The sequence below is a fragment of the Microcebus murinus genome, chromosome 1 (genome assembly GCF_040939455.1).
Source record: "Microcebus murinus isolate Inina chromosome 1, M.murinus_Inina_mat1.0, whole genome shotgun sequence".
Lineage (NCBI taxonomy): Eukaryota > Metazoa > Chordata > Mammalia > Primates > Cheirogaleidae > Microcebus > Microcebus murinus.
This window is the reverse complement of record NC_134104.1, coordinates 10,759,268-10,782,792: the sequence shown is the minus strand read 5'-3', so window position 1 is coordinate 10,782,792 and position 23,525 is coordinate 10,759,268. Positions and strand designations below refer to the sequence as shown.

The window sequence follows — 23,525 nt, the reverse complement described above, 5'->3', positions numbered from 1 at the left end:
GGGGAGATGGGGGCGGGGCGAGGTAGCGGAGGGAGATGAGGAGATAGGCGGGAGCGAGGGAGCGAGGGAGGGAGCGACGGAGGTAGAGAGGAGTGGAGGAGCCAGGGGAGGGAGCGAGCTTGGTTGCTCCGTAGTACGGCGGCTCGCGAGGCAGAATCCCGAGCGGGCCCGGGGACGGACGGAGAGGCGGGCGGGGATGGTGTGCGGGGCTGCGGCTCCTGCGTCCCTCCCCGCGGCGTGTGAGCTGCATTGATTTGTCCCTGGGGCGGCAGCGCGGACCCGCCCGGAGATGAGGTGAGGAGTGGGCTGGACGGCGGCGGCCTGGGCGCAGGAGGCGGCGGCGGCGGGGGTCGGCGCGGGGGTCGGCGCGATGGCCGCCCGGGGCGCCCGTCTCCCCGGCCGCCCTTCACCCCGCGCCGCGCGCGCGTGGCGCGGCCGCCGCCCGCCTCGTCCTTCCCCTCCTCCCGGGGGCGGCGGCGGGGCGGCCGGCTGCCGGCGCCGGGAGGCCGTGGGACGGGCTCGGGGCTGAACGGGCGTCTGCACCCCGGCCGGCCGCGCGGGCTCGCTCCCTCTCGAGGGGGCCTCCGGGGTCGGACGGCCGGGCCAGGGCTGACCTCGCCGCCCGAGAGTGGCGGGCCGGCCCCGCCTCGCCCGCCTCCCGGGAGCCCGAGCTCGCGGGGAGCGGCGGCGCGCCGCCCGCCTCTCCGCAGGCTGGAGCCCCGGCTCATCCCTTTTTCTCCCCTCTCGCGCGCCTGCAAAATCCCTGTCAGTGAAGGGCGGTCAATGCCGTTCGGCCCCGAGCGGTGCCGCCGGCCGCCCGTGATGGCATTTAGCAGACGGCGGCTCCCTCGCCCTGCGAGCGCGTCCGCGGGGTCTGCCGCTGCTCCTTCCCCGCTCCCACCGGCGCGCTCGCCCGGGTGCGCCCGGGGCACGGTCGCGGGCTCTCGCTGGAACGAGGGCGAGTACTCAGAATCCCCGAGAACAGGAAAGCAACGAGGAATAGGCTGCACCTTGCTCCACTTCTGTCGCGTTTGCATTAGGAGGCAACTTCGTAGATTACATCTCCTACGGGCAATCTTTTGTTGTGATTCTGGCTAAAAGGAGGCTTTTGCTTTTGAAGAAATAGATTAGCGGCTTTCCTGTTGCGTTGGAGGCTGGGGGGGGGGGTTTGATAGCCTCCTTCAATGTGAAAGTTTCCTTTAGAACTTTGTCATCGTCGGTGCTGTTCCGAAGGCAGCACCAACCTGAACGTTTCAGTACATGCGGACTCGGGCCAGATGCGTTTCTTTGTGCGTGTCTATTGGCATCCTTCTCGTGCCTGTTCCCGTGGCCAGAACGTACAGATAATAGAAACAGGGCCAATAAAAAGGATAGATAATAAAAGCAAATACCGTACAAACAAATGCATCTGGAAAATCTCAATTCTGTCAGCGGGGAGACAGTTTTACTAATCCCGTTGAACGGATGAAGAGAAAGGCACAGAGATCTGATGATTATGTGGTGGACCGGATGTGAGGGCAGGAACCAGCAGGCCAGCTGGTTTGCATGGTGCCACTCTGAACCCTCCAAATAGGAGGAGTGTATTTGTTGGGATACCTTTATTTTTAGATGACTTCAAGGTTGAGAGTTCAGAATCTTAAACACCCTTCGTGGTTATTGTTTCTTGTTTCTATTTGTCTGTCTCTGACAACAAAATATTATGTTTTTGTTATAATTTTTTTTACTAGTTTGCATGAAACATTTATGTCGTTTTAATGGGAGTTTGCTTATAACTAAAAACATTAAAAATATATGTATAGAAGAGAAATTCTTTCTGCAGGAGGGTTTGTGAAGAACCTCAGGATCTTTTAAATGATCTAAATTAAGAAATGAGGGACACTAATTTGGTGATGGTGTGAAAATTATTTTAAACACCGTCCAGTAAGGATCATTTCTGATAGTACAGTTAAAGAAATTGGAATTTCATTATCTCCGAATGTATCTCTCTGAAGCACTTTGGAGAATAAAAAAAAGAAAGAATGTATCTGTTGAAATTGCTGAGGCACGTGGCACCTTCACAAAACTCTATTATTATTCTGCCTGAGAGAGGAAATAAACAAATTTTTAATGTACTTTGGAACCCTGTGGATTGTTCAGATACTAAGCATTGTGAAATAGGGCATAAAACCAGTGGTAGCAAGAGTTCCATGAAGTGTTTGTCCCTCTTAGCATTTTTTTTTTTTTTTTTTGCGGTTGACTCACAGTTTTCTTTTTCTTAATGTTTATCTCTCATATTGGTAGTAGAACTCTGCTTGAGTTTATCTTTTCCCAAAATGCCTAGATTGGGCCAAACTCTCAAAGCTGTAAGAGATTAAGGAGGAGGTGCTGGTGAATTCCTCTACTCTTACTCATCTTTTTAATTTGCTAAATTTAAGAGTTATGAAGAATTAATTACATGAAGGTTGGGTTTATATTATTCAATTCAAATTCCTCTGCCATAGAGATTTTTCCTTCTAAATGATCATTTTCTCGTGAATGGCTCCACTTACTGGTTGAGTTTCTCAGAGTCTGGACCTCCGATCACTTACATAAGCATTAACTGAGGTATTTGTTAAAAATACAAGGTTCTGTCACTTCACCTCAAAATCAAATAATTGGAGGTAGGGCCCTCAAATTGGTATTTTCAATAAGTTCTTCAGGAATTTCTCCTGCACAGGAAAATTGGAGAGCCACTGGCATTGTGCTTTTTCCCTGAGCATCTCCTGGGGCTAGCTCCTGAAGTGAATAGCTACTGTTTCTAGTGGCAGAGTAAGTTTTATACCTTAGGCTGCTAATTAAAAACTATTGGCTGTGACCTTCAGATATGTAATTGTACTCCTAATATGTTTGGGAAGTGCAGAGACTTTGGTTTAGCAATTTATCCCCAGTGCCTAAAATAGTGCCTGGAGGAAATTGATAAAATGTTGAGTGATTGTATTGAGGCCAATTTTTTAAACCTTTACTTGTCCAATTAATCTTATCACTTAGTAGTCACTGATTTTATAAATTAAGAGCCACAGGCTCTATACCTCAGCCACTTCTGTAAATTTGGTTAGTTTTGGAAGGAAAGAGCCTTTCTCAGGCATAGCATGCTCAAGGTGATAAACTGGAAAGAAGACTCCTATCAAAATATTTGCTTAGAGACTCAAAATACAGATTTAAATCACAGTATAGTGGTAAATCATTTTATTATCATTATATCAAAATACGATTTTATAAGCTATGATAAGCCCAAAATACTGCTATAAAAATTGGTTTCTAAAAATATAGAAAATTGCCAGGCGTGGTGGCTCACGCCTGTAATCCTAGCACTCTGGGAGGCCGAGGCGGGCGGATTGCTCAAGGTCAGGAGTTCAAAACCAGCCTGAGCGAGACCCCGTCTCTACCAAAAATAGAAATAAATTAATTGACCAACTAAAAATATATATACAAAAAAAATTAGCCGGGCATGGTGGTGCATGCCTGTAGTCCCAGCTACTCGGGAGGCTGAGGCAGGAGGATCGCTGAGCCCCAGAGATTGAGGTTGCTGTGAGCCAGGCTGACGCCACGGCACTCACTCTAGCCTGGGCAACAAAGTGAGACTCTGTCTCAAAAAAAAAAAAAAAATAAATAAAAATAAAAATAAAAATATAGAAAATTGATATATTTTCCAATTTCATTTTTCATGTTAATAAAATTTGACCTTCACTTCCTTTTTTCAAGAGTCCACCACAGGGTACCATAAATAACAGGTTCTTATTATGTAGTTAACAGTGCTGGAGCATAAACTCCAGCTAAGAGCATAAACTCTGGAGAAAGTTGGATTTGACCACATATAGTCTGTGAGTTTGATCTAACTTCTCAATGCCTTAGTTTTCTCAGTTGGAAATGGGAATAATGATAGTAGATAAAATTTAAATACTTATAAGTGCTTTCATCAGTTTTTGAGACACATCTATTTAGTAAATGGTGGTTATGATGATGATAATGAATTGGGATGTATAAAAATCTATAAAACTCAAAGGCTAAAATAAACCATTTAATTTTTGAACCATTTTATATATATATATATATATATATATTTTTTTTTTTTTGAGACAGAGTCTCGCTTTGTTGCCCAGGCTAGAATGAGTGCCATGGCATCAGCCTAGCTCACAGCAACCTCAAACTCCTGGGCTCAAGCGATCCTTCTGCCTCAGCCTCCCAAGTGGCTGGGACTACAGGCATGCGCCACCATGCCCGGCTAATTTTTTCTATATATATTATTTGGCCAATTAATTTCTTTCTATTTATAGTAGAGACGGGGTCTTGCTCTTGCTCAGGCTGGTTTCGAACTCCTGACCTCGAGCAATCCGCCCGCCTCGGCCTCCCAGAGAGCTAGGATTACAGGCGGGAGCCACCTCGCCCGGCCTGAACCATTATATTTTATGGTAGTAAGTAGACATCTATTACTTAAAAAAGAAATCTCTTACTAATTTCTTGTACTAAGTTTGTATAATTTTTTAAATTGGATAATTAGATTGAACAGTAAAAGTAATAAATTACCAAATATGTAAATATAAGTTTTAAAAATAAAGATAAATCTTGCAATCACTTTTTGCTTAACTTTATTATTTTAGAATCAATCAGATAATCAGTTTATGATGATCCGCTAATATCTCTTGCGTTGGAAAAACTAACTGCATGTTTATGGTGGAAAAATTTAAATACAGAAAAGTAGAAAGCTATAAAATACCTGTAAGTCTACTACCTACATATATATCTCTAAACCTTTTTTGTGTGTGTATGTGCATGTAGCTCTTGATACACAGTTTTTGATAACAAAGATGGAAAGATGGGATCCTCTTATACATATAGTTGTTTTCTAACTTGCTTTTTTTTTTTTTGCTTGATATCTTATGGGTGTCTTGCCATGGCTATGTTGTCAGTTATAAGTTTTAGAGACTTAGTAATACTCCATTTTATGGATCTGTGATAATTTAATCAATTTATTTTTATTAGACGTTAATTTGTTTCTTCTTTCCCTCCACTGTTATCCATAACCCTGCAGTGATTATCCTTTTACATATGTCTCTGTAAATACTTGTGAGATTATTTTACTTAGGATAAATTTCTAGAAGTGGAATTGCAGGATCAAAGGCTATGCTTAGTTTTAAGATTGTTGATACTTATTTCCAATTTGCCATTTAGAAAGATTGTAGCAATTTATATTTGACGATGGTATAATATGAGAGTTCCTGTCTCCCTCCTCCCCTTTTTTGGAGTGACTTAACCAGTGACAAACGTAGTGAATTTTTACTTTAGGGAAGAAAAATGGATGTTAGTATAACTTTTTCAGTGGTGTGATATGGAAAGTCCAAAAACTCATGCACCTGTAATAGTGATGGCTAACGTTTATTAAGTCCTTTTGCAGCATTCTGTATATGTTAACTTACTTAACCTTCACAAAAACTCTCATCTTACAGATGCCTTAGAAACTGAGGTACCAGTAGTTAAGAGAGCCAGCAAAGTGGCTGCAGATTTTTAACTATAGAGCCCAAAATTCTTAGCCTATTTTCTGGACATGTTTTATAGGCATTTGAATACTTTTTACTTACATTCTTAAAATGAATGAATGAAACTGGGTCTCACTATGTTGCCCATACTTGCCTCAATCTCTTGGGCTCAGGCAATCCTCACTCAGCCTTCTGAGTAGCTGGGATTACAGTAAGCTTGTGCTACTGCACTTGGCACTTTTTACATTCTTGCTTTCTGTTGTAGAGTAACTTAGAGGCTTCCTGATGTGTATTAATATATAAATTAGGTGGGGCACAAATTTGAATTCCTTTCATTGAACAGTTGGTTGCATAAGTTAGCTCAGAAATAAGCCTCATCAACTGCCTAGCAGCATTCATCCCTCAAAGCAGTCTTGCTATCCTTTACTCTGTAGTGGTTTTCCTAAAGTACCCCTGCATGAAAAACAGGATCAGAGTGCTAGAGAAGACTAGTAAACTTTGAAAAGGCAGTTCACTTGTGGTGTGGATTTGGCTTAGAACCACAAGACTGTACAGAAGTGTGATGAGTGGGACAGCTGGGAGTCTGGCCAGATGGTTCCATGTTGGCCAGTTTGGAGATTGGAAGTGGCCTATGGAAGTTCACTTTAGGATTGCAGAAGTCTCAATGTAGAGAGATGTCACAAGTCCACTGGGAGATTATTAAAAAGTAAATAAAAAAAACTTTTATTAATAAATGTGATGGTAGAATATCATTAAAGTTTGTAGCCTCTATGTGAATATAAACAAATTAATCTATTTGAATTCATCACTTTTTCTTTTTCTAGTAGAATTAATGATTAGTAGCTTGCCTTTGTAGCTTGCTGCTCAGGGAAAACATGGGTGAAATTGTTTTGGCTTCAGCTTTCTGGCCTGAATTTGCCCTTGCTGCCTAGCTAGGTAGGACTTTTGTGGCACAATTTTCAATTGGTCACCAAAACTGCTCTTGTGTGGTGTGGGCTCTGCCTGGCCACGTGGGAGTGGTACTGAGTGCATTTCACTTCATTAAGTGCTGGAGCCAGGAGTTGAACTGAGGGATGTGGCAGAGTTTTGGATTTAACTTCATTTGAATGTGAAAACAACAAGGTCGTAGCAGGTGGTCAAAGTTTTATTCTTGGTGGTTAAAATTAAATATCCTCTTTTAATACCAGAGGAGAGTGCTTTTGATCAGCAGTCACTTTGGTGAGCATTTTTGACTTGTCCCTTCTTGCATTTTATCTGCAGGTCCTTGGTGCCTGGTGGCATGCATTTGCAAGATAGTCAACAGGCTTTAACCAATGTAGTTAAGAGGACACAGACTAAGATAAAAACCTTGAAACAAGATGCCACTGAGCCATTCATTGTGTGTGTGTGTGTCTATTTGCCTGTGTATCTGTGTGCATGCAGGATTAATTACTTCTCTCCAAGGCAAACTTCTATTCTTGTTTTTTTTTTTTGTTTTTGTTTTTGTTTTTTTTTATTAAGACAGAGTCTCGTTCTGTTGTCCAGGCCAGAGTGCCATGGCATCAGCCTAGCTCACAGCAACCTCTAATTCCTGGGCTCAGGGATCCTCCTGCTTCAGCCTCCTGAGTAGCTCGGACTGTAGGTGCTCACCACCATGCCTGGATAATTTTTTTTTTTTTCTGTTTTTAGTAAAGACAGGGTCTTGCTCTTGCTCAGGCTGGTCTGGGAACTCTTGACCTCAAGTGATCCTCTAGCCTCAGCCTCCCAGAGCGCTAGTATTACAGGCATGAGCCACCAGGCCTGGCCTCCAAGGCAAATTTCTTGAGCAGTTTTATGGTTCTAACAAGAGCAATATGTCATATTATAAGCCATTGTATAAACACACCCACCATTCCTGTATATCATCTATTGTGAATCTAGTGTTTTATGAAAATCAATTCATTTCTGCAGTTTAACTTAAAATAGATTTTAGGCCGGGCGCTGTGGCTCACGCCTGTAATCCTAGCTCTTGGGAGGCCGAGGCGGGCGGATTGCTCAAGGTCAGGAGTTCAAAACCAGCCTGAGCGAGACCCCGTCTCTACTATAAATAGAAAGAAATTAATTGGCCAACTGATATATATATATAAAATTAGCCGGGCATGGTGGCGCATGCCTGTAGTCCCAGCTACTTGGGAGGCTGAGACAGAAGGATCGCTTGAGCCCAGGAGTTTGAGGTTGCTGTGAGCTAGGCTGACGCCACGGCACTCACTCTAGCCTGGGCAACAAAGCAAGACTCTGTCTCAAAAAAAAAAAAAAAAAAAAAAAAAAAAAAAAAAAATAGATTTTAAAAGCAAGTAATTTGGCTGGGCGTGGTGGCTCACGCCTGTAATCCTAGCACTCTGGGAGGCCAAGGTGGGAGAATCGCTCAAGATCAGGAGTTCGAAACCAGCCTGAACAAGAGCGAGATCCCGTCTTTACTAGAAATAGAAAAAATTAGCCGGGCCTGGTGGCACATGCTTGTAGTCCCAGCTACTTGGGAGGCTGAGGCAGGACCGGAGTTTGAGGTTGCTGTGAGCTAGGCTAACGCCATGGCACCCTAGCCCAGGCAACAGAGTGAGACTGTCTCAAAAAAAAAGCAAGCAATTTTTCAGTTTCTGAAATTATTTGAAACACAGCTGCACTATTTTTGCAGAATTGGGAATATTATATTTTGTCCCCTGGCAAATAAAAGCTGTATAGATAGTAATGAGAGAAACCTTGAGAAATGGACAAGAAAATTAATGCATTCTTGGTATACAGCAGGTTTCAATGAACAATGGTCCCCCCCTTTATTTCTTCTCCCTCCTTCACTTACGATAAAGAACTAATATTAAATAAAGTCAGTAGATGATAATAAATCCATAAGTAGTACTGCTTGTTTTTAGACTCCTTCAGATATAGTTGTTATTTTAATATTTTTAAATAAGATAAATTGAGGAGGACAAAACTTGGTAGAACTTACCAGGTTGGGAGCTCCATGGTGGCAGGGAGTGTGTCTGTGTTGTCCAAGGTCTCATTCCCAAGCCCTAGAGCAGTGTCTAGAGCAGCTGCCTGGAGGATACCCAACTGGTTAGTTGTTTTGTGTTGAAAGATTGGGGAGGAGTCAAGGAGACAGGCCTCTTTGGACTTTATTCAGAGTCCCTGGGAAGTAGAAAGCTAATGAGCTAAAGGTAAGTTTTAAGAAGGGAGTCCCATGATTTGCTTTGGTTTACAAAACTGCCTCTGGATGTCTTATGGGGAGTGGATTGGAGGCAGGTTAGAGAGGAACTTGGCGTTGACTCTCAGTTATCTGTGGATGTTGATATTTCTCCCTAGCCTTGTACTTTTATCTTTATGATGAGGATAATGTGATTTACTCTTTTAGGCCTCAGAGACAGTGTGAGATGAATGGTGATTTGTATAAAGTTGGTGAAGTTCTCTGAGGGAAAGAGAACCCCATAAAACTACTGTTATTATTGATTAAATAAAATAGCCATAGAGATTTTTGTTTGCTTTTCCTGGTGAAAGAAATCTTAAATGTATGCAAATGAATCCTTAAAATAGCTAGAGTTGAATGTCTATAGAAGCTGTTCTTTTTGAGAAAGGTCTATTTTGTGAAATGCTGCTGTTGTCTGTCCAATCTGCAGTTTGAATTAGTATAAAAGAAACGGAAGTCGTGCAGTAATTGTAACCTTACATTACTTCTTAGTTCAATTAGTTTTAAACCACAGTTATTATGTGTTATCTTTAGTTGTTTTGATCATGTTAGATGAAGTGATATTATACAGTTGTGATTTGGTAATTAAAAAATAACATGTTTTTTTCTCACTACGCAAGCAATATATATTTATTGAAGAAAATGTTTGAAAATATAGATAAGAGGACAAAAAGCCTACTGAGAATCTCACCATCTAGTGCTAATGACTGTTAATGCCTGTGAGGGTCAACAGGTGAATTATCCATCAGGTGCCTAGTGTGAAGCTGCTTAGTTGGACAAATCTGACAGCCTTTTAGTAGCTATAGGCACTGACAGTGGTCTCATCACAGGGGCAGCCCAGATCTTTGTGGCCCTGGAAGGATGCATTTTGGTGTTATTACACCTTCTAGTTCTTCAAGAGAAGCTGGAAATCTAGAAATGTGGGTTTAATATGAAATCTTCTGATTTTTAGATGGGCCACAATTTTTACCAACACACTGAGGTTTAAGCAAAGCATACCCAAAAGCTGAATTCTGTCATATATTTAATCAGTCACTTATTGCCCGATATTTAGATTCTTTCCATTTTTTTGCTTTAATAAAGACAGGTGAAATTCTTGGACCAAAAGATTTTCAAAGCTTTCCCAGCTTGCTGTCCTCCTTTGTGTTCCCCATATAGTGTGAAATATACCTATTTCCTGTTACCTACCTTATTGTGTGAAATATACCTATTTCTTGTTACTGGGTAAAACCATTTCAAAAAATCTTAGCCAACTGTGTTTTACCTTGCATTATTTTTTGTATTACCTATGAGTGTGGATGTTTATTTAGTGCCTATTGGCCTTATACAAATATATTTGGTGACCAGCCACCTTGCTGTTAGTTCCACTACTGTTTTGGTCATGCATTCAATGCTTTTCAAGCTCTGAAATGTTGGATAATATTGTACTGTATTAGCAGTAATATAATTAGAACCAATTACAGGTGTCATCCCCCAAAGCTGAGGCCACCACTATCTTGAGCATGCCTGTAACCCATTTAAAGTACTGTGGTTGGGAACTTCTGTGTTTAGTTGTTCAGTGAATGTTTGAGCACATGCTATGTGTGCCTGGCATTGCTCTAGGTGTGTAACCTTGAACCAAGACAGAGTCTCAGCCCTCTAAGACTTTATGCTTTTTAAAAATTCTCTTGAGTTTTTCATGTAGACCATCACATTTATAAAAAAGATCATTTTAATTTCTAGAATTTAGAATTTATTTTTTAACTTGTATTTCTCTTTTGGCATGACCTCCCCAAAAATGGTGAATGCTAGTCACTCTTTAATTTCTTACATTCAACTTAAGTCTAGAATGGACTTTAGCAACTAGTTCCTTATTTTGATTGTGACAACCAAGGTACAAAGGTGGGACTGCGTAATGGGAACCTTTGGAATATCTGCCTGACCCATTACAGATCCCTTAACTGCCCTTTAACCTACACATCCAATCCCTTCCAACTTCCTCTTCCCCACAAAGACCACACTAGCCCAATCAGTGTTTCTTCTCTGGAAATTTGAAGTTAGGCCCCAAAGAGAAGTATTTGGCCTTAACATGCTCAAAGGCCATAAGGTAAAGTCGTGGGCGTAATAGGCAGTTATGTTCCTCTGTGTCTGGCCCTGAGAAAGGCGGTTTGTGGATGGAGAGAATAAAGCAAGTATCTGGAGAGAAGCAGAAGGACACTACCCAAGTCTCTGACAGTTTTAAGCGTTTCTCTTCCAGGCTTTTCTGGGTCCAGCTGCATTCTTGTTCCTGAGTTTTTAAGATTACCCCCAGCTGGAGTTGGTTTCTGCTACTGTGATCTAAACGTTCTTCTTGTTCTCAGTACTATATTCTTTTTGTACTATTTTATCTCTTGTAGTTCTTGACTATTGTCTAGATAAATATATAACAACATCAAAAATTAAAGCTAGCAAGAAAACAGCAGTACTCAAATTTAATCTAATTGAGATAATCACAGTTTGATTGGAAAGGCTATTTCACAAACGTGGACGCTGCCTCTGACCTGTTTTAAACCTGTGTAGATCTATAGCTGAGGGAAAACAGGAAAGAAGAGATTTTGAAGTTACTTTTAAATGTTCTAGAATTTCAGTGGTCTTATTTCCTTTCATACACATGTAAAATGTTGACCTCCTGCATAAAAAAAGATATTAGAGACATTCACAGTGTACAGTATTGTGTACATCTACGTAAAGGGTGAGTTTGAGGTCTGTTGGAGTGTGTAGCCACTGAAACAAGACTCTTGACTGTAATATCTAAATACCAAGAAATTGAATCACAGAATAGTTTACCTGGGGCTGGACTTAGTTTCTTAGATTAGCTTTCTGTCTCATGGTGATATCATGTGTCAAGAATCCTTAACTGTTTGAAAAGCCAGTGGTAAGTTTAACTTCCACTATCTAAAAGGAGTTGGGAAGGGAGGGGAAAAAACAGTGACAGGAAGAGAAGAAAAGAAGGGTTCTAGGAGAGAGAAGGAAGACTGGAAGGTTGCTTCATTGCCACAATTTGGTCATGATTGTATGTGTCTGACCTTTCTCATTTGCAAGTGGTAGAAGTGCAAACTAGAAATGTATTGACTCACATACTGTCAAGTCCAAGGATTCTGACCGGCTTGGCTTGATTGTGTGCCTGAGCTGATCATACAGGCAGGGGAATACATACTCTCATTCACTGTCCTGGGTCTTGGATCTTCCTTTTGCCCCAGTTGGTGAGGTCAGTACCTAAACTCCTAGAATTAACAGAAGCGGGTAAAGGAGAAGTGGGATCTGTTGGAGGAGGAGTGGAGTGCTTGGCAGGTGAAACAGATGGCCAACACAGTCTTCATATACAGTGATCTTATGGGAAACGAATATGGTGACCTCTTTTTTTTCTTTTAAATGTTCGTCTTTAATAAAACAATGCAAACAACAAAGCAACAAAAAGTATTAATATATTTGAGCTTTCTGAATAAAATTTTCTTTTTAAATTTAAATGCTCAATATACTGCCCATAGTAGAATTTTGTGTTGTCTCTTATTCATTTTTTATTTATTTATTTATTTTTACTTAATTTTGCTAATCCTCTCTGTATCGTTACAGTTTAGTATATGTGCTGCCAAAGCAAGCACTCTTATTCATTTTAAAACAAAGTATATTTTACTATTCTAATCTAAATAGAATGAAATTTGGGAGACTCATCTGGAATCTGGTTAGGTCACCTTTAATTCAGAACTGTGGACATGGTTTTCCCCAGTTTTACTACTTCTGTAATTGTAAATTTTCTCAGATTTTTCAATGCCTATAGGTGTGTTAGCCTATTTTCTTCTTGGCTCATACTTGGAGGCTTCTTAACTTATAGGACATCTGCAACTGCTGGAAAAATGTGTATGTTATGGAAAAGAAGGAACTGGAAAGTGATATTCTTTCTTTAGCCATCTGCTTTTCTTGTTAGACTCCAGGAAAGAAGCAACTTGACCTTTTTCTGAAAGTCAACTAATTTTGAGATTTTTGCTTGTTTTGTTCTAAGAGACTGATAAAAGTAGATGGTAAGAGCTTATGGTATCTTGAAAAGGGTTGCATTTATTTTTGCATTATAGATACTTTACACCTGATTACAACAATTCCTGGTTAACAACCCCACCCAGAAACTTTCTTGACCTCCCTTTTATCTCTCAGTGTCAGTTTCCTCTTAGTTTCATTTCCTCCATATGCAGCTGGGACCTCAGAGTGGGTCATTTCAGCCATTTCCTTGCTGTGTTGCTCTGTTATATCTAGGACTTCTTATCCTTAAAATGTTGCTGTCTTAGGGCTGTTTTTTCTACCCTCTTTTGGCCTTCCACTGTCTTCCAGAAAAGTCATTTCCACTCTATTATCTGTGCATGCCCAGACCTCTGTCTTTTTTCTTAGTTCTAACCCTTTTAATCTAGCTACAATCATGTGTCGCTTAATGGCAGCATTCTAAGAAATGTGTTAGGTGATTTTGTCATTATGGGAACATCATAGAATGTCCAGCTGACCCTTGAACAAAGTGGGGGTTAGGGGTGCCTGTGCAGTTAAAAATCCATGTATAAAAGTTTTGACTCGGTGTGGTAATCCTAGCCTGTAATCCTAGCACTCTGGAAGGCTGAGGCGGGTGGATCGTTTGAGCTGAGGAGTTTGAGACCATCCTGAGCAAGAGCGAGACCCTGTCTCTACTAAAAATAGAAAAAAATTATATGGACAACTAAAAATATATATAGAAAAAATTAGCTGGGCATGGTGGTACATGCCTGTAGTCCCAGCTACTCAGGAGGCTGAGGCAGGAGGATTGCTTGAGCCCAGGAGTTTGAGGTTGCTGTGAGATAGGTTAAGCCGCGGCACCCTAGCCCCTAGCCCGGACAACAGAGTAAGACTCTGTCTCTAAAAAAAAAAAAAAAAAAAAGTTTTGATTCCTTGACTCCCCAAAAACTTAACTACTAATAGTCTACTGTTGACCTGAAGCCTTACTGATAACATAGTTGATTAACACATATTTTGTATGTTATATGTATTATGTACTATATTCTTATAGTAAACTGGAGAAAAGGAAATGTTATTAAGATCATTAAGGAAGAGAAAATATATTTACTATTCATTAAGTGGAAGTGGATCGCCATAAAGGTCTTCATCCTTGTCGTCTTGAGTCAGCTGAGGAAAAGGAGGGATTGGTGGTACATTCTCAGGGGTGACAGAGATGGGAGAAATCTCACATATAAGTGAACCCATACAGTTCAAACCATTACTTGAAAGATCTGGGTTCATTTACCTGGTGATTAACAACAGTTCCCAAGAGTCTACTGTACTTACACAAAACTGGATGGTGTAGCCTACTATACACTTTGGCTGTATGGGGTAGTCTGTTGCTCTTATGTTACAAACCTATACAGCATGGCACTGTAATGAATACTGTAAATAGTTGGAACACAGTGACATTTATATATCTAAACATAGAAAAAGTACAGTAAAAATATGCTATTATAATCTTATGGGACCACTGTTGTATATGGTGTCCATCATTGACTGGAATGTTGTTATTCAGTGCACAGACTGGAGTACCTACTGTATCCATTGGGCACTTCAAATTCAACATGTCTAAAGCATAGCTTACCTACCACCTTTCTTCTGACCAACCTCTTCTTCTGCCTGTATATCCCATCTTGGTGAATGATATTATCTATCCTTTTGTTTATTCTTTCAACAATTATTTATTGATTACCTAGTATGTGTCAATAACTATGTTAGATACATTGTTACCTAATAAAATATATGTGTGTGTGAGTGGTAGGAGTGTTTTTAGTTATTCGTAATGAACCCCTTTGGATCTTATCTGAGTTTATGCTCATGAAGTGGTTCTTGGGGATTAGGCTGGACAACCTCAGCATGGGGGCTGGTCTTGAGGAACCAACCAGGAAATCACTGGATTAGAGGGTTGGCCCTCCACCACCACCACCATCATCACCACCTCCTCCATGGAAGGGAGAGGGATTAGAGATTGAGTTCAGTCACATGGCCAATGATTTGATCAGTCATGCCTGTATAATGGCATTGTAAATGAAAACTCTGGAGCCGTGAGGTTTGGAGAGCCTCTAGGCTGGTGAACGTAATAGTGTGTGGAGGTAGGTACCTACATATACTCCAGAGAGGAGGATAGGGCTTGACAGGTATGCACCTCCCCTCCCCCATACTTTGCCCCATGAGTTTCTTCCATTTGGCAGTTCCTGAGTTGCATAGCACTTTCCTGAGTTTGGTGAGTCATTCTAGTGATTTACTGAACTTGAAGGGGGATCATGGGAACCTCTAAATTTGTAATCAGTCTGGTGTAAGTGATGGTAGTTTGGGTATATGCAAGACTTGAGGCTGGTGTCTGAAGTAGGAGCAGTATTTTGGGACTAAGCCCTTAACTTGTGGGGTCTGCACCAACTTTGGTAGTGTCAGAACTGGATTGAATGTAGGATACCCAGTTGATGTTAGGGAACATTTGTTAGCAATCAGTCTGTCTATAGAGTGTCTATATAGTATAGTCTTAGTATCTGCCCTTAAACCACATGGGTGGATAAACTGTTACAATTCTGCCATGTAAGCTAGCCATGGACTAAGCCAGCAGCCTGGACTCTTATCGGCTTCTGCAGTTGGTTGCTTGATTCTGTCAGTTCTGCCTCTGAAATACCTTTGGAATTCTTCCCTTTCCATCCCCCACCCACTGTCTTAGTCCAGGCCTTTGTTATTTTTCACTTTACTACTTTGCTTTTAATGGCTGCTGCTGCTTGTTGGTCTGGTGTCCCTGTTTTACTTCGTTTTACATATACATCGTTGCCAGAGGAGTCTGTTCATGTGCTGCCTCACAATATAATCTTTCCATGTGGTTTTTATCTCCTAAAGTAACATTTCTCAAACTTTTTGGTATCAGGACCCTTGTGTACTCTGAAGTGATTGAGGACGCCAAGGAGCTCTTCATGTGGGTTATTGTCAATCACTATTTGTCAGATTAGAAATTAAAATGGAGAAATTTGTAAAATATTTATTTTAAATAGCTATAATAAACCCATTACATGTTAACATAAATAACATTTTTATGAAAACTGTTTACAAAACCAAAAAAATTTATTCAGAAGAGTGACATTGTTTTGCATGTTTTTGCAAATCTTTCATGCTGGCTTAATAAAAGACAGCTGGATTCTCCTATCTGTTCTTGCAATCAGTTTGTTGCGAAATGTTACTTTGGTTGAAGTAGTTGAAGAAAATCTGGCCTTTCACAGATAGGTAGTTGGAAAAAGCAGGCGTCTTTTAATAGCATTTCTAGAAAATTATGGTTATTTTGTGATATACCAAAACCTGACACTGGTAGTTTCTTAAGGGTTAGTTGCAATGTGAAATCTGAAATCATATCAGAACTTTTCATACTCTGTTACAATAAAATCTATTGATCCATCTTACACTTTGGATATTTTATTCCTGTATGATTTTTGTAACATCCTGTATTAGTCATTTGGAAAATAATGATTCACTGAGATATGTAGATCTTCAAAATGTTGACATATTTCATTAAACAATATTACAAAATCCCATTTTTTAAGATCACCACTCATCTTATTAGAATATTCTTGAAATGTTGGGAAGCAGTCTGGCTCAAATGGCAAGTAAAAGTTTTCCAAAATTCTAATTTTCATCCAAAGCTCAAATTTTATTATTAGCAAAAATAGTGTCAGTTGTTTTCTTGTAGCAACAGGCTTACTTCTTTATTGAGCATCTGCCTGCCAAATACCCAAGTCTGAAAAACCATAGTTTTTTTTCTGTTATCATTTTGCCAAATAAAAATTGTGTTCCATGAAAAAAGTGGCTAGTTTAGCTCACAACTCAAACATTGCACAAGTATCCTCAAGACATTGTAGTTTGGTGTACTAGTATAAGTGCTTTATAAGTACTTAGTCATAAAAGTATTAAATGTGAGTACTCAAGGGTTGATATTTAATAAAGTAATAATTTTTTATGATTCATCAAGGACATTCTGATGTGAAACTGGCTTTTTTTTGTTATTAATGTGAGTGTGCAGCAGTGAAGACTACAAAGACCACACTAGTACAGTTTGGTGCCACTGCTAATATGGCAGCAGTTTTCCCCACCATTGTTATAGGGATTCCTGCCTGTAATTCCTGCCCTTTGGGAGGCCAAGGTGGGAGGATCCCTCAAGGCTAGGAGTTTTAGACCAGACTGGATCACATAGCAAGATGCTGTCTCTGCAAAAAATTTAAAAAAAAAAAAATTAGCCATCTGTGGTGGTGTGTCCTTTTGGTCTCACTACCTGGGAGGCTGAGGTTGGAGAATCTCTTGAGCCCAGAAGTTCAAGGTTACAGTGAGCTTTGATCATGCCACAGCAATCCATCCTGCCTGGGTAACAGAACAATATCCTGCCTCTACAAATGAATGAATGTGCTTTATGCTCTGTCCCTGCTGACTTTCCTGATTTCTTCTTCTCTTCCATCTGTACCTTATCATTCCCCACTTTAGCCACTGCACCTCAAAATGTCCTTGTTACCTTTATGTTTTATTTCCCTCAACCTAGCATGTTCCTTTTTTAACCCTCTTTCTTCCTTCAGCCTCCCATAGTCTGTCCCTGACTTATCATTTAGGCCAAACTGGGTGTCACTGAAGTGAAAGCTCCTATACTTCCCCCAGCTAGAAGTCATTTTCCCTTTGATTCCTAGTCCTGAACTTTTGGTTATCCCTCTATTTTCTAGAGACCTCTGATTTACAGTTGTTAATTTACTAATCCCATCATAACAGGAAAGCCTTTTACATCCTTCTTATGACTTAAACTTTAAACTTACACGTGCTAATGTTTTGCATTTTGAACCTTCTTATCTCTAATTAAATGAAACATTTGAGCAAATAGATGATGGGCTTTTTTTTTTTCCTGCTCCATTAGAAATGTAACTACCTATAGTTAGGCCTAGCCCAGCCTGGGTTAGGCCTAGCCCAGTGGTTAATAAACTGCTTAACCACTATTTGAGTGGTAGCCATTTTCCCCATCTGGAAACTTTCTTGGTGTTATCTAGGTTTTGGGTTTTATGCTGCTGAATTCATCAGGTAAATGACCTTTAGATAAAGGACAGGTCAGAGTTGTGCTCACACATCCTCCTATACATACACAGGAGTGAGTACAGAGTACTTGTCACATTTCAGGGATTCTGCGAGTCTTTCACATATCCCATCTAACATTTGTTTTCCACAGTTCTGTGAGATAGATGGTAAGACTCTTATGTTACACATAAGGAAACAGAACCTCAAACTTGCTACCATTTGTAGTAATGAAAACCACAAATGGCATATTGGGTGGCTGAACTTAAATAAGAAATTCTTGACTTGCCACATTAAATAAGTAGCAGTGTTACAAAATTATGAAACAAGACTTGGTATAAATGAGCTTTTATCAGTGTAGACATATTCCAGGGCTTTAAGTCTACCTTTTAATTTTAAAAGGAGCAGGAATTGTTTGTAAAGCATTGTTCTCGATATGGACTAAAGTTCATTCAAATTCTGATGTCCCATAACTCTTTAGGCAGTTGCAGTGCTAGATAATGCCAGGTAGTTTTGCCTGTAATTACTGCTTAGAAATTGAAATATGTAGAACTCTAGCATTATGTTCATATTGGTTTTATTATGAGATACCTTTTAGATTTCTTCTTCCTGTGAGATACATTTTTGTTTAGATTCAGTTTACAAAGCCATTAACTGATAGAAAATTGTACTGTAAATTATGGGTTTTAGTTAAATGGGCCTTTAGGCCCTGGCTTTGCTGGCAACTGTGACCTCTTGTGATTTCAGTCAAGATGTAATCCAAATGCTCTTAGTAATAGACTGTTGAGTCAAATAGTCTTTTGTCAGATTCAAAAATGTTAGAAAAGACCTAAATCAGGATGATTAAAATGACATGCACCCATCTGCTTTTGGGCTTACTACTTTGTGACATTTCTAACCTGATTAAAGAAGCAAATTCTAGAACCAAGAGTTACATAAAACATTTGTGTGGACAGTGGAGACTAGAACTTGAAAGTGACTTATCAGCAATGTAGCTAATAGCATTTTTCTTTAAAAAAAGTCCCCAATGAGGCAACCAGGCAAAGTTTCTTGTCATTTCACAGTTGAGAGGCAGGCGGTGTAGCAAAGGGATTCTGGAGCTAAGCTGTTCAGCTACTGTCTTAGTCTGTTTTGTGTTGCTATAACAGAACACCTGAGGCTGGGTAAAATATAAAGAAAGATTATTTGGCTCATGATTCTGATGGCTGGAAAGGTAAAGAGTGGGCATCTGGTGAGGGCCTCAGGCTGCTTCCACTCAAGGCTAAGAGGAGCCCACTGTGCGGAGAGTAAAGGTGAGGGGCACAGGGGAGGTGCCCACTCTTTAATTACCAGCTCTTTATTTTTTCCCAGCATATTGTGGGGGTACAAATGTTAAGGTTACATATATTGCCCTTGCCCCCCTCCCCCCCAGTCAGATCTTCAAGCGTGTCCATCCCCCAGTTGGTGTGCATCACATTCATTATGTATGTATATACCCATCCCCTCCCCTCCACCTGCCTGACACTCGATAAATGTTATTCGTATGTCTACTTAGGTCTTGGTCCGTTAATACCAATTTGCTGGTGAGTATATGTGGTGCTTATTTTTCCATTCTTGGGATACTTCACTTAATAGAATGGGTTCTAGCTCAAGCCAGGAAAATAGAAAAGGTGCTGTATCACCATTGTTTCTTATAGCTGAATAGTACTCCATGGTATACATATACCACATTTTATTAATCCACTTATGTATTGATGGGCACTTTGGTTGTTTCTGTATCTTTGCAATTTAATTACCAGCTCTTGATGGAACTGAGAGTGAGAACTCACTCCAGAGGGAGGGCCTTAATCTATTTATGAGGGGTCTGCCCACATGACCCAAACACCTCCCATTGGACCCCACCTCCAACATTAGGATCACATTTCTACATGAGATTTGATGGGGACTTACAAACGATAGCTGCTGCTAACTGTATAACCATAAGCAAGCTATTTAGCTTCTCTGTGCCTCAGTTTCCTCATCTGTAGAATGGTACTGATTATAGTTCTTGCCTCTTGAGATTGCTGAAGATCTTAAAGCACACAGCACAGTGCCTTACTGAATAGTAAACACTATATAAGAAATGACTGTTATTTCATCATCATCTCTGATCCAAGCCTGGAAATGGCCAGTTAAGACAGAAATGAAGGCATTATGTATAGTTTTGTTGCCAGTTGAGTATGTGACCTCTTTTAACTTCTCAGTGGCTCTTTTCATCACCTGGAAGTTTTGCTATTTTAAGCTTGGAAGAGAGGACAGGACCAGATGCATGATAGATTTATTTTTTTATTTTTTTATTTTTTTTTTTTTTACAGCCTTACACTGATACGTATGCATGATAGATTTAAAGTGCTTTCATCTGCTTACAAAAAATAATTAGACATAATGCTTACCACTCAACAACAACCAGAAAAACACATTAAAAAGTGGGTAAAAGACATGAATAGGCATTTTTTCCAAAGAAGATATACAAGTGGGCAACCAGAACATGAAAAGATGCTCAACGTCATTAGTTTAGTCATTAGAGAAATGGAAATGAAAACTATGAGACAACCTCTTTACACCCATTAGGATGACTATTATTGTTTTCAAAAATGGAAAATAACAAGTATTGCTGAAGATGTGAAAAAAAACAGAACCCTCATACATTGCTGGTATGAATGTAACATGGTGCTGCTGCTGTGGAAAATAACTTTTCAGTTTCTCAGTTAAATATAGAATTATGATATGACCCAGCAATTCCGTTCCAAGGTATATACCCAAAAGAAAATAGGTGTTCAAACAAAAATTGGTACATGAATGTTCATAGCAGTGTTAGTCACAATAGCCAAAAGGCGGAAACAACCTAAATGTCCTTCAACTTTTGTGTATCAATGGACAATGTGGAATATTCATACAATGGAATATGATTCATTCATAAAAGGAAATGAATGATACATGCTACAACATGGATGAACTTTAACACATGCTAAGTGAAAGCAGCTAAACACAAAAGGCTTTGTGCTGTATTATTCCATTTATATGAAATACCCAGAGTAGGTATGTATAGAGACATAAAGCAGATTAGTAGTTGCTTGGGGGCAAAGTATGGAGTATCTTTTCAAGATGATAAAAATGTTCTGGAACTAGATACTAGTAGTGTTTGCACAACATTGTGAATGTATTAAATGTCACTGAATTGTATACTTTAAAATACTTAAAATGGTAAATTTTATGTTATATGTATTATACCACAATTTTAAAAAAGGGGAAAAAAATTAATTAGACATTACATTTATTCCTAGTTTACCTGAGTGGTAATTTTGCCAAAATACTTTCTCAAACCTTTCTTTTTTTTGTTTTGGTAATTTTAGGATAAGATCATTTTTAGTTCATTATAGTTCAATGAGATATATCATAATTATTCTCTTGTAAAGCTAGAAAAAGTAGAATTTTTTCATGAAAGCCATGAGAGTTTTAGATACCTTGTCTTCCTTTAGTGCCAAGGTTCTTAAAGTGTAATTTGGAGCACCTGGAGTTCTGCAGGTTCAGATTATTTGCATAATAATTATTGAGAGTTACTTGGTTTTTTTTACTCTTATTCTCCACAAGTGTACAGTATAGTTTTTCAGAGGCTGTGTGAGGAATGATGGTGTCATCTCTTTGATGGCTAATGGTTTATGTACTTGTATATGTCTGGATTTTTTTTTTTTTTAAATTTTCTAAGGTAGGGTCTTTGGGGTCCTCCATAATTTTTAAGTTTATGAAAGAGTCCTGAGGCCAAAAAGTTTGAGAACCAAATGCCTTAGTGAAAATGTGTATGCTAATAACGAAAAAATATACATGAAGTACCTGTACTGTATATTTTTGAAAACAGAAGGAAAATAAGTTATAAGCCATATGACCCTTTTTTGTCACTTAGCTTTTATCATCTTTACTGCTCAGAGTTAATTAGAGTTATTAGGTTATTAAGTATGAAATGTCCGATTTCCTTAAATACTAAGTTTGACAGTTGCTATCTCTTGACATTTCACTTTGACACTTCTTGTTTTATTTCTATTATGAAAGTACATCCTAAGTCTTTCAAACATAGTTTGGCTGGTGATTCTCTTTCAAAAACATTTTTAGAGCAATTTTTGTGAAATCATGGATAAGTTAAAAATTCGTATTTTCGAATGAGTACCATAGTGGAACGAGTGCAGCGCAGACACCTCAAGATATCACTTAACTCCAGTGAGAATGGCCTTTATCAAAAAGTCCCCAAACAACAAATGCTGGCGTGGATGCAAAGAGAGAGAGGAACACTCCTGCACTGCTGGTGGGACTGCAAACGAGTTCAACCTCTGTGCAAAGCAGTATGGAGATACCTCAAAGCGATACAAGTAGATCTACCATTTGATCCAGCAATTCCACTACTGGGCATCTACCCAAAAGATCAAAAGTCACTTTATGAAAAAGACACCTGCATTCGAATGTTTATAGCAGCACAATTCACAATTGCAAAGCTGTGGAAACAACCGAAGTGCCCATCAATTTATGAGTGGATTAATAAAATGTGGTATACCATGGAATACTACTCAGCTTTAAGAAACAATGGTGATATAGCACCTCTTGTATATTCCTGGATACAGCTGGAACCCATTCTACTAAGTGAAGTATCTCAAGAATGGGAAAACCAGCACCACATGTACTCACCAGCAAATTGGTATTAACGGATCAACACCTAAGTGGACATATAGGAGTAACATCTATCGGGTATTAGGAGGGTGGGAGGGGAGAGAAGGGGATGGGTATATACAACCACTACGAGTAAGATGTGCAACATGTGGGGGATGGACACGCTTGAAGCTCTTACTTGAGAGGGGAGGGAGGCATGGGCAATAAATGTAACCTTAACACATGTACCCCCATAATACGCTAAAAGAAAAAAGAAAAAAAAAGTATTTGGGAGGGATGTAGTTAATGAACACACAGTATGTCAGTTGTTTGAGAAGTTCCATTCTGATGATTTTAATCTTGGAAATGAGCCACATGGGCAATCTGAGACCATGGTGGAGGATAACGATGAAATAAAAGCTGTAGTGGAAGTGAATCCATCTCATCCTACCTGTGAATTAGCAGCAAGGTTTGAAGTTACTATTCCAACAATATTGGACCATTTGAAATAAGTCAGCAAGGTAAAGAAGCTGGAAGATGGGTTCCACATGGATTAAACAAGCATCAGAGGAGAAATCATCTCGAAGCTTGCCTTTCTTTGCTGTCACGACATAAAGTCACACCATTTCTACACTGTATTGTTACATGTGATGAAAAATGGATTCTTTTTGACAATTGCAAGCGTTCGGCGCAATGGTTGGATAAAGATGAAGTGCTGAAACATAGTCCAAAGCCAAATAGTCATCAATGACAGCTAATGGTGTGTGTTTGGTGGTCCAGCGCTGGTATTATCCACTACAGCTTCATGAAACCTGATCATTCGATTACAGTGGATGTCTACTGCAGCCCAAATGATGAGGATGCTTGCAATTAAGCAGCCAAGAATGGTCAATAGAGACAGGCCAGTCTGCTTGCAAACCACATGTTGCATGGACAGTGCTGCTGAAACTACAGCGGCTGGACTTAAAAACTCTCTGTCATCCACCGTATTCAACTGACTACCACTTCTTCCAGGCTTTGGACTACTTCTTGCAAGTAAAAACAGTCAGTTGTCAACAAGCTGTGGATAATGCCTTTTGCGATTTCATCACTACTCGCTCTCT

At 39.8% G+C, this 23,525-nt stretch overlaps 1 protein-coding gene across 8 annotated transcripts in view; it reads left to right on the top strand.

The window, feature by feature from the left end:
- Positions 1 to 48: 48 nt before the first annotated feature.
- Positions 49 to 23,525, top strand: part of ITSN1 (intersectin 1) — a 222,367-nt gene continuing 198,890 nt past the window's right edge. For all 8 annotated transcript variants that reach the window (XM_012747020.3, XM_012747022.3, XM_012747015.3 and 5 more), the window contains exon 1: positions 49 to 294. The gene's annotated coding sequence lies outside the window, so the exon portion shown is untranslated. The remainder of the gene's footprint in view (positions 295 to 23,525) is intronic.